The sequence below is a fragment of the Globicephala melas genome, chromosome 7 (assembly GCF_963455315.2).
Source record: "Globicephala melas chromosome 7, mGloMel1.2, whole genome shotgun sequence".
Classification (NCBI taxonomy): Eukaryota; Metazoa; Chordata; class Mammalia; order Artiodactyla; family Delphinidae; genus Globicephala; species Globicephala melas.
The window spans coordinates 49,473,914-49,486,788 of NC_083320.1; positions in this window are offsets into that span (position 1 = coordinate 49,473,914).

A 12,875-nucleotide genomic window follows, 5' to 3' on the forward strand; every position below is an offset into this window, starting at 1 on the left:
GGTACTCAGCCCACAGTTGGAATAGCTAGGACACTTTCATGCTTACCAACATAAACTAACATCTCTAGTGTAAATAAGGATAAAAAATACTAACTTTGAGAAAGCCCTTCAACGCTACCAATTCCCCTAGGAAAATCCCTAAGTGTGTTTTAATGGAGAAAAAAGTCTGAAAAGTGCCAGACACTTTCAACAACAATAAAGAAGAGATCTTGGTAGATCAGAAGTTTTCAACTGTAACAATGGATAAACACTTTATGTAACAGATAAAGACTTATTGAATTCTTCTGATACTTTGGAGCAGAAATTGTGGTTGCCCTAACTCATGATTCCTCTTTTCTGGTTTATTCCCTTGAGTGGGTAATTGATGTGCACTGAACAGTGCTGAGGTATTATAGATTGAAATATACTCCTCACCCTCTTAATGAGAGCAATTATCATAAACTAGGGAAGATCCCAAGTCCAAGATCATCTCCCAAAATTGAAAATGAGGTAGTTTCACCCTGCTGAGTGCTCTTTCACATGGGTTTGGTTGTGAATTATTGTTAAAATTGCATGACTTTTATTTTCACCTGCTCATAGACAAATTATTCTCTGCACATATCTAAGTTCTTCCAAATCCATTAATAGCTTTCTTTTAAATGAATGAAAAGTGTTTTAAATAGTGTTTTTCATGTTCGAGTACAAAAATAAACAACAGAATTACTTTACATGTTTAAAGAATTCTTCCACAACAATTTCTCTGGATTTTGGGGGGTATATTTTTACTAAAAACACACTAAATAAACTATAAGTAGTAATATTTTAAATTATAATTGCAGGCAAAGACAAATACCAATTTGTCTACCACAAGTGTTCAGTGAGAGGATATCAAATGGAACATTTTTGCATTGTGCCTCACATTTGGATGAAAACTAATGTTTTGTAAATGTTTGCCAAGTCATCTTCTATGATTTTCCTATCTGTATTATTCATACATCATGTGTTATTTCCATGTATTTCAACATAGTCTCCTGTTCTGTACTTATTTTGCTCTGAAGTTATTTTACTATGCTCTATCTTTATAGATAAGTATATAAGTGCAAGATGACAATGGCCACAAATTAGATGAAAATCTGCTAAAGAAACCATTGCAAAAATAAAGGAAAATGGACATATATACATTACCAAACGTAAAATAGATAGCTAGTGGGAAGCAGCCACATAGCACAGGGAGATCAGCTTAGTGCTTTGTGACCACCTAGAGGGGTGGGATAGGGAGGGTGGGAGGGAGGGAGACGCAAGAGGGAAGAGATATGGGAACATATGTATATGTATAAGTGATTCACTTTGTTATAAAGCAGAAACTAACACACCATTGTAAAGCAATTATACTCCAATAAAGATGTTAAAAAAAAAAACAAACTCTATGGAGAGCTACATTAGGGAGTATTGAGGTCACTACAATTAAGATATTATCCCTAAATAATGCAATATACAGAAAGTGGTTTGTGAGAGTAGGAAAAAATTCCCTGAAGACATCATTAGCAAAGTTTTAATTAAGTATGAAAATATTGTATAAATGCAGATAAAGTTTTCCTGTAATTAGACAGCCATTAATAGTCTTTATAATGTCTAGAGTAAGATCATTTTCCAAGTGCAATTCCAGACACATGATTTACCAATATGGTAATGAAATATATTGATCCTAGATAATGTACACGGTATTTGCAGAAATCAATAACCCATCACATCTTAAAACAGTACATTAATTCAATGCATTCTACTATTTATTAATAAATGAATCATTGAGTTTTGAAGTTTGAAAAATTCAAAAGAGTAATTCATTCTCAAAAGGGCCAGGCTAAATGAATGCTCTTGTAATGACATATATTTAACAGAAATTAAAAAAGATGTATGTAGTATTACATAACTTAGCTGAAGGATGATCATTAGTAGCACATAGCTCAACATGCAAGTGCTCAGCTAAATTCCTAAGCCATACTTTCTCTGATATCTTTCTATGTCCTTTTCTAATTCCTTTCCCATCTCCAGATTTCTCTCTCATCCTGCCTGCATTTGTTGCCACCTGGACATTCAAAATCTTCTAGCTGTAATTTAATAGTACAAAAATATTTTTCACCCTTTCTATTCCCCAGTCAAAATTTTCAATCTCACAATGATACAGATCTTATCCAGATGAAAATCAATTAAGAGATATTGTGGTAAGCATATTAAGAAACCTAATGCTCCTGGAAATACCTTCATTTCAAATAACCATTGTTCAGACCATCAGTGTTTCACATGACTGATTAAAAATAAAGTATTTGATTGGATAGGTATGGTGATAATGTACTGGCAGAAGGACTACACTAAAATTCCATAGCTTGGATTCTCTCTTGCTCTTTCACCAGTAAGCCAGGTAAGTTTGACCATTTATTTTACCCCCAGTTACATGTGCCTCACATGTAAAATAAAGTAACAGGTGACTTCTATCACAGCTCATCACGCATCATGCCTTTTTGTTAAGCACTCACCCCACCATCTAATGGAGAAAGATCTATCATCCTTATTTTTCAAAGGAGGAAACTGATGCTTGAAGTTTAAGTGTATTATCCAAGTACACACAGCTACTAAGTGGGAAAATGTTACAGTATCTCTGATTTACTTTAAAACCGTTTTGGCACAGACAGCACTGTGTATGTTAGCTTTTATTCTACACCTCGTAAGTAGTTTGTTAACATCTGAAGTGCCTTCGTTAAGAATGCATACTCACAGGTAGTTATTCGGCATCTGAAGAACTCTCATCAGGAGTTCCACACTCAAACTACTATAGCTTGGACTATTTTCATCTCCGACCAGCCCTAGATACTTCGCTAATTAGCATAAGTGATGACAAAGGAAGTTTTCATTGGTAAAATGGATGTCAAAAGATAGATGGACTGGCTTGAAATATTTATAGGTAAACCTGCCTTTTCATAAGGAGGATTTATGAATCTATGATATCAGCAGACTGTACACCTCAGAGAGGTGCTGCAGCTAACTTAAAGTTGAGGACTCCCTGAAGAGCCTCAGTGAGAGTAGTTGGCTGACGACATCACCTGTGTCAGGTCTGCCCCCCACCGCCCAGCCCCACTCCTCCTCCTTTCCCCTCATGTGGGTTATGCCCCAATAAACCACCTGCGCTCCTAACCCTGTCTCAGGATCTGCTTCCTGTGCAGGCGCTCTGGGCGTAGGACGCAATTGGATCTTATGTTTTTCCATTAATACAGAATTCTGCTGCCTGATTCTGACTAGGAGTTGAGTTCAATCCTACTTGCCTAAAAGACTGTCATACCCATTTTGAATGAATCCTTTCACACAAGGTTTGGTTGAGGTTTCTAAAGGGAGAGAGATCTTTGCCTAAAACACACTTAACACAGGTTTTATGACCTGGTAGTTGTAGTTCTATTCTACACTGACCTATCCCTTTACAATTACTCAATTGTTCCCACATTAGAATCATCTGTGGAGCTTCTGCTCCAAATACACAGACCCACCTCTGCTCCAAATACACAGACCCGCCTCTGCTCCAAATACACAGACCCTATTCTACACTGACCTATCCTTTTACAATTAGTCAATTGTTCCCACATTAGAATCATCTGTGGAGCTTCTGCTCCAAATACACTAGTACCTGTATGTTCACAAAGCTCTGCTGAAGGTTCTGATACGCAGACAGGCGCGAAAAGTAACTCTTTGACATATAATGTGCCTCCTATACCAATCAATTAAACATGTTTTCAGTGTTTCCTCTGGGCCACGCGCTCTGCCCGGAGGCCTTCAGGTATCACAGAGTATAGCTGCAGAAGCATTCCCTCAACTAAACTAAATGAGTGCTATGAAAGAGGTATGAGTGCAGCGCTCAGGGAGCACAGAGAGCGGTGAATGGTCACCAGGGGGACTGTGGAGGAAGTTGAGGTGGTTATTGAAGAAGAGTTAGATTTTGCCTGCTAAGTAACCGGGCTTTTCTGGCTATGGCTTCGGCCACATATGGAAGAAGTGGCAAAAAGTGAGAATGGAACTTGCAGTAGAGATTAAAATATGAAGGACTTCAAATACCATGGCAATGTTGTCACTGTTTTCCTCCAGACGACAGAAAATAATTTAAGGAGGAAGCCTTAAAATCCAACTTTGCTGTTTTTTAGCATTGATTCATATGATATAAATTTCTGAGTATGGCCCCCATACATTTTTATTGATAGGTGTCAAGATAATCCATTTTTGGTAAAGAATACTAAATGAGTGCCTCTTCAAGTGTATAAGAACATTATATTCTCATCTAGTTCTTCTTTAGTTAATAATTTATAATACCCAAGTTTCAAGATATAATTTTTAATGATTATTAAGCTCAATATATATTAATTATACCTAACTTCAGTTCCAATTACTAATAAATTCAAGTCCACTAGAATGATGACTACTGAAATCAACTTCATGTAGGTAGTGGCAAACAGATGAAAATAATTTATTATTCTGTCAGTTGATGTGTGCTGCGTAAACTGCTATATTTTCTAAACATCTTAAGTAGACCTCAGCCCACAATTAGGCTTCAATTGGCCTGGGAGCTATAAATGGAATTTATTAAATCTTAAGTGTGGAGTAAGCTATTACGCTGATCAGAATATTTTAGAGTAGAACTCTGTCAATCCATTAATGTAAAGACTGTATTAATGTAGGAAGAAAGTGGCATCTGGCAACTAATCAGAAAACTATAAAAATAGTAGAGCTTGATAAATATATAGGGTAATGGTATTAGAGCAGTGAAAGGAAGGGACAGATTTAAAACTGCTCTGGAGGCAAAACTGATAGCATTTTGTGAGTATATTGGGAAATTAAGAAGATAGAGGAGTCAGAGTTCCCAAGCAGTTTTTAGTTCAGGCATCTGTGTGATCTAAAACTCACTCCTTTATCCACCAGGCAGCTACCAAGGTACTGGATTGATGGAGTCACCTAACGACCAAAATCAGAACCTATCAGACACAATCATCTCTGGGGTCTCAAAGAAATCAGTACACAAGATATTTTTATCTCCTCTTTTGTCAAAATCCAATTAATTCAATCATATACTTTAACTTTTTCATTCATATGTACTATATTTTTAAGTTTATATTTTCCTTGCTTCTCTATTTATCCAGTTCTTTTCAATCTACTTGAGGAACATTCATCTAGGTTTACCATGAGGAACACTACCCACCCCATACAGACAAAGAAATAGCCACCAAGGACTGGGACTACTGGGAGTAGTCCTTTGTGTACCATATATATCAGGATGAAGGTGCATTTGATCAAAAATTAGTCATCTGTTTAATCAGCCACCTGTTCACTTAAAAAGTACCCAACTTCCTTCAGTCTATAATTTTTCCTTTAAGCAAACTTCATATTCCAGTATTCACAACAATATATAACTATTTGATTCAATTTTATCTTAACAATTATCTTAACAATTATAATTGTTACTACCAGATCAGCATTATTTTATTTATCACTGTAAATATATGGTATATCAGCTATATTATTAAAATCTCATTTGTGAACAGATTTCCATCACATTATTTTCATGTGAAAAAAATGTACTCCAATTTTAAATTCTTAAATTAACCTTTAGACTATAACAGTGAAAGTTAAGAAATCACTGAATAAATGTTCGTTAAATAAAGAAAACTTATCTCATAAAATAAATTAATTAACCTCAAGTTAGGGTTATTTAATATTCCTGGATACTGGTTAGAATGTTTTAAAGATTATGATTTCATACAAATAATATAAGTGTGACAAATGACATGAAGAGTGTAGTGAAATCATGCTTATTCTTCTTTTGCTACTGCCTAAAGGAAATTCTTTAGACAGTATTCACTCTGAAAGAAATCTGTAGCGATGTGAAAGAAAATTAAGAATAGATTATATTTCCTGGAGGCCTATTATAATGTAATTAAATAGTCTTTCTCTAAAGTGACCCTTAGCCCCACCTGAGTTTTTAGAATTGTATTTCCTTACATTCAAGTCTTTCCAGCCATGACCCTTTCCAAAGCACAGAGGTAATTACGTAGTGATTGGAAAAACTTACTGTCAAACTACCCCAGTGTTTTAAAATAGTTTAGCGGTTAACAGGCCAGAGATGTTTTAGACTTTCCCAGTGTTCACTACTGTGTAGCACTATTCACTAAGATAACAAAAGCCTCCACTAACAAAGATACAGTGTGATTTTTACAAATGTGGAATGAACCACAGATGTAAAGTTATGTCTGAATGCTTAAAAATACCTCTTTTTTCCAGGCGGAAGTTTCTTGGTAGTTATAAAATGAAACAGAACCAGGCTTAGGTACACCTGATCACAAAGAAAAAAGCGCTTTTTCAGAAAAACTGCAGTCATTGACACATTTAAGTTTGGATGCAGCAGGAAAAAGATTGCTGTTTCAATTAGAAAAATACATTAAGGAAACGCTGGTAATACAAGGATAAGAAACAAGAAAATGTAGGTGCTCCCTTAGGATTATTCAGAAACATTGGGAACAATGCTGGACTTTTTTTAGTCCACAAAGAATGGAGCTTTAGTCACTTTACTTGCATATTCAAAAGTAGACTGCTCTAAAAAGGCTTGAGAATGTGGGGACAGTATCATTACTCATGTATTATCTTGCTCCATCAGTGTTAAACAAATCCAACACTAACAGGTTTATTTACTGCCATGTGCAAAATTCAGTCGCTTTGGTGCCCAAGAATGAGACACACTTGGCCACCAGCCAGGGAAGAGAGCTCTGGGGAAAGGAAGGAACCACAAGTGAATGTCCTGGGGTTATTTCCGTGGGGTCATGTGAGGGTGAGAAAGTGCAGGTAAAACATAACTGTGAAATCAGAATTTCCATTCCCCTCTGTGGAGAAATGAGCAAATGGGCACAGTTGGGTACTACCGTTAGTGTAGTTAAAATAAGTAATCAGAATAAAATCCCCAAAACCACATATGTGCATAAAATTGTTATATACAAAATCCTTTAGAGAGGGTCAGACTTGAGTACTCAGAAAAAAAGCTATTTCAAAATTACTTCCCCAAACACTCTACTTGAAAAGCAAGGAGCTAAGAGACAGATGGATGGGTAGTTGTTTTAGTAAAATGGTGGGAAAAGACTTTATTTGGTAGCCTGGAAGAGATACTAGATTTTGAAGGAAGGTGGAAGAAGCAGGGGAGATTGCTAGTTAGGGCACAGAAACACATATATGATCACCAGATTCTTGAGGTCATAGACACAAAGGTAGTAAGTACTGGAAATGCATCAATTTCTAATTTTTTTTTGCATTTTACTATTATCTATGCTTCTGGGACTATTTACATCGACTGCATCTGTGTGTAGATTACTGTATAAAGAAATGCTACTGTGCATCCTCTTCCCAGCTCTACTCAATGACAACAGGTTGGTAGTTTGTTTATGTAATTTAATTTTTAATAATGTCTGTGTTTGGCAAATGGCTAACAAAGTTCCAATATATTTAATAATCAGCTCTTGTCATCTAGTATGTACCAGGTCCAACATATCACCGGATATGCACATTTAGCTACACCCTCATGACTCAAGATAGGCACTAGCAAAGAGCTGCTGTGCCTGATAAGGCTAAAGAGGAAAGTAAAGTTCAGGTTGCAGCAGGAGAAGGTGGCAGCTGTCCTACCAGAGCAGTGACATCCGCTATCAGAGAATGGCTACGCAGATCAGATATTGTAATTTAGCCGAAGAGCAGGGATAGCACCTGCTCTGCACAGGGTGGAGCTAAAAAAGCATGGATGCTAGGGGAGAGGAGTTACTTCGAAGTGTTTTTGAGACACTTGGGAGATTACCAGAAATATAGTCAGGGGAAATGAAGAGAACTAGGGATCCTATGAGTACAGGTGAGGCATGAATATTTGAGTTATTAATTTTAATGTAATATAAAACATATTCACAAGCTGTCCAGCTCTTGACAACTTTCAAATTATCTCTACTGCCAGATTCAAGAAACTGGTTTGCCCCAAATCTCTTCTGGTGGTAGCTTTACAATTCCCAGATTGCAACTAGGGCACTGAGATTCTGTTTTCAGCAGTTCACACAGGGGCTTCCTGGTTGGAGAAATCAGGATTTCCTTGCAGGGTAAGCTCCAAGTTATTGATATCAGAATTCTTCCTGCAGGTTCAACCTGAAGCTTGCTCTCTAGCCCTTCCAATGATTGTGTGAGCACCTAATTTCTTATATTAAATACCCTTTGCTTAAAGTAGAGTAGTTTTTGTAGTCTGCAAGTGGAAGCCTCTTTCTTTTTTGGGGAATTGTGACTCCAAGAAGAAAAAATCATAAAACAATCTTTAAGGTATAAAATATAAATAATTGATAACTAAACCATTTTAAAATTGAATTTTTATTTACTCAAGTTGCACTTTCACTGACTAGCTGAAAAAGATTCCATGTCAAGTTACTGTAAAAAACTTATTGATGTGTAACAGTTGATGAAGAGAATCCTTGAGTGTGCTGATTCTTCACAGAGCTTACTGCAAGAAGTATTATTTGTATTATGAAGTTTTCAATCTTAAATACTTGAAAATAGCTTTTAATAATAGAAAATCCACGAGAAAGCCTATTATTTTCTTTTTATAAGGTACTTACAAATATTACAAGTCAGAGGAATTATTGTAAATGATAGTATTAGCTCAGTCAGAAATCAATCTATCCACATCATTAAATTTCCTCACCAGAAATCTGAGCATCAGAGAAAATTAAATTGGTTTACTGTAATCTGTAACATTTATAAGTACAGATTTACCAAGAATTCCTCAACAATTCTTAAAGCTCTATCATCCACTAATCAACATCACCTTTCTAAAGTTGGCAAGCTTTATTTTCTCCTGTTTTTAGTTTTTATCAACCATTACAAGGCTTAAAGGTAAATCACTATGAGTTCTATAAGGTACTGCATCATTTTATTTGTAATATCCACAAAACCCTTGTATACTTTATCTTTGCCTCATGCTACAAACACCAACTACATATCCACAGCTCAAACAGCTAACAATCTGAAGGCCAAGCTTTCTTCACACCCCAGTTCTTTCACACCAGTTGTCCAAAGCAAAACATAAGCAATAAGCATTCCTACTTTTATCAAACCAGTGTTACTTCCCTGGGGCTCAAGCGCTGTAGGCTGAAGGCAATGTCTGTCTTTTCCTTTTTGAAGATGAAAATCTTTTACTGAGGAAGTGTGCCAAGAATTTAAAAATAGAAACATCTGGCTTTGATCAAAACAGCTATCTGTTTTTAGAGAATCACCCATCCACAGGGACTTTTAGACAGTAATTTTCAATGTTGTGGTCAGGTCCTGAGTTTATTTCAATTATTCATTCCATATTTCTTTTAAGTGAGGATTATTTGCCTTTGAATATTTAAACATCATATATATTCATATGCTATGCAAATAATTGACAGACTTTCTAGCAGATTCAATAAAAGATTATGCCAGTAAGTTTCAGAATAAAATGAATTGATGTCCAGAGTAATCCATTTCAAAGATATTTCTCAGCCAGATTCTTCTGTAATCCCAGATGAAGAAAATTAGAACCTATGGATTCTAAAGCACAGCTCAGACAAAAAGGGTCTAGTTTAATCATATTTTTAAAAATTTAATGTAAAGATCTACATTTTACATCTGGGGTATTATAGAAACTAGCCTCTCGATAGGATTATATGATACAATCATGAGTTAATGGGGTTACCACACCAGAAAAACCTCTGAGAGGTGCAGACCTTACCATAAATTCTGACCCGCACACATATAGTACAAAAACCACTGAACAAAGTTGTTTGTATGAATAAGAGTAATCACAATTGCGGAAGATAACTTTGGGGACAATAATTAGCTTATATTTTAGGGTAGGAAGGAAAAGTGTTTCTGGTGGGATCCTATATATTAAAAGAGAACTGTCCTGTAGTATCTCTTTATTAATAGCTAATTGTTGAAATCTGACTAAAGCCAGATTTAAAAAGGGGGGTATCAGGGGACATCGGTGGGGGTAGGGAGAAGTAGCAATTACTTAAGTAGAAGTTTAAAGGTAAGAGATGGGAGTTAGAAATAGAATCAGAAAAGAAAAAGAGCACCAAGAAGGGACTCATAGTGAGTGAGGTTAGCTGTCAAACATATCATCTTTTCTTGGGATAGATAAAATGCTGTCACGTGGATGAATATCTGACATCTTCTTGCCTGGAAATTCAGTTTACTTGGAAAGTATTATGATCTACAAAGAAAAGCTCCTGTGTTGAGAACAATTACACTAGCATGGCAAGGGCCTAAAAACAGAGTTCAAAGTGAGAAAACTGGCAAAGTTTAAGGGGTTCAGTCTGGTGCTGTCATACATACATCTGTAGCCTTTAACTGAGGATCAAAAATTAATAATGGAGGCCACAGCCAGAGCTTCCCACAAATGCTCAGAGGGAGGCAGCATGGTCACCAAAAATCTGTTGCTTAGGGACTCAGAAGTGACTCTGCATGCATCACTCAGCATCTCTGAAGCTTGACTCTTCATCTATGGAGTGAGAATTACACCGAAACTCTAAGGTTTCTTAATTCTAAAATTCAATGATTTTACAAGTTTTCTAACTGCCATGTACTTCATATGAACATTTTATATATGTTTATTAATTCATATTAACAATTTAATAATCTAGCTTAAAACAGGTAAAATTTTCTGAAGTAGTAAAGTACTGATGCCTCAAGAGAGAAAGGTTATCCCCACTTACTAATCTTCCTCTCTAGTCATTTCAAATTATCAGATATTTATTGAGCTCTGACTTTCATAGGTACTATATGCTAGGACTGTTAGGAGTACAGAGGAATAAAACAGTATTTCTGTCATCAAGAAACAAGACAAGGGGCAATAAAACATAAACTTAAAATGAACTAAGATGAGTAAATGAGGAAAATTTGTGACCACAAAGAAGTAACCATCCCTTGGGTGAGAGTACTAATCTATAAAATGAAACTAATAATAGTACCTACACAATAAGGTCATTATATGGATTAAATTGAGTTCAGATTTAAAGCTTAGAATGGTTCCTGGAACATAGTAAGTGATATATATGGGATAGAAATAAGAAAGGAGAGAGAGGGAGGAGAGAGGAAGGGAGGGACAGAGTAAAAGAAAGGAGGGGAGGGGACCGGAGGGGAGAGATGAGAGGTGGGAAGAGGGAAAGAAGAAAAAGAGACAAGAGATCTGGCATAATATCCTGGTTTCTCATACTAAGTGCACATACGAGGTCAACCAGATCAACATGGATTTGAGACTTTCTGCAGAAGTACTTCTATAAAAACTGTATTCATAACAAATAAGTTCTAGAATGTAGTCTTCTAATAAATTGTCAAAATAAATTACTCACTTATATTGAGGTTCAATATTCATTTTTAACAAATGGATTATATTATTAATAAATAACATTTATTTTCTATTAATAAGGTTTAAACTTTAAACTGTAATTCAACATAATACACTCAGGTACATATTTTCTTACAAAGTAAAACAGAAAATATTACTAATAAGAAATTCTCATACCACTTTTTTTTTTTATAAGGTCCATCTCCAACTCCCTCTTTACTGTTAAGGTCAATGAGGGAGTAACAGTATTGCAACAGTTGTGATTAAAGATAGATTTTCATTGGAAAGAATATTCTTTCCAAGTTTTATCACTCTGAAAAAAGATGTTGCAGACCAGATTTCTGGCCATTGCTACACAAAAGTAGTGTTATTTTTGATCAGTGCTATGTATGCCTGGAGAAAATTCCCAGAATGAAGGATAGCTAGAGAGGAATTTTATAAACAAGAAGACCAGCAATCCCACTCCTAGGTATTTACCAAAGTAAATGGAAAACGCTTTATATAAAAATCTGTACATCAATGTTTGCAGCAGTTCTATTCATAATTGCCGAAAACTTGAAATAACCCAGATGTTCTTGAACAAGAAAATAAACAAACTAGTATATCCATATATCGGAATACTGCACAACAATAAAAATGAAAAACTTTATGAATTATAGAATGAAATGGGTAAATCTTAAATTTCTAATTAAAAGAAGGCACACCCAAAAAAACTGTATGTAGTATGATTCCACATATATCAGACTTGAAAAGACCAAATTATAATGATAGAAAACAGATCAGTGGTTATCAGAAAGTTGGGGGAGAGGCAGAGTACAAACAAGCAGAAAAGGAAATGTTGGGACTATGGACTTGTTCTGAATGGTTCTGTGGTGGTAGATATATGACTATGCAATTTTCCACAGAATTGTACACCAAAGGGTGACTTTTACTATGAGCAAATAAAAAATATACAATGTATCAGGGGAACCCTAGATGCAATGTAAACTATGACAAATGAATCTAAGTATCTTATATATGTGAGACATAATCACACTAAAGGGCATAGGAAAGAAAGGAACTGATACCAGTATATTTGTAAGGTAGTAATTTGATAAATTTACTAAAGTTAATGATGTAAAGGATTGTATGCAAACACTATACACCAGTAGGTTAATTTGTTTCTCACTGGGTTGAACAGTTTTCCCCCAAAATGCATGTCAACTTAGAATGTGTAAATGTAACCTTATTTGGAAATTAGTTCTTTGCAGATGTAACCAAGATGAGGTAGTACTGGATTAAAGCAGGCCCCAGATCCACTGGTTGATGTCCTTGTAAGAAGAGGGACATTTGGACAGATATATACAGGGAGAAAACAAAGGGATGTTGAAGGCAGAACCTGGAATTATGCATTTGCAAGTCCAGGGACACCAAAGATTACTGCAACCACCAAAAGCTTGGAACAGATTCTCTTTTAGAGCCTCCAGAGGAAACCAAGATGCTC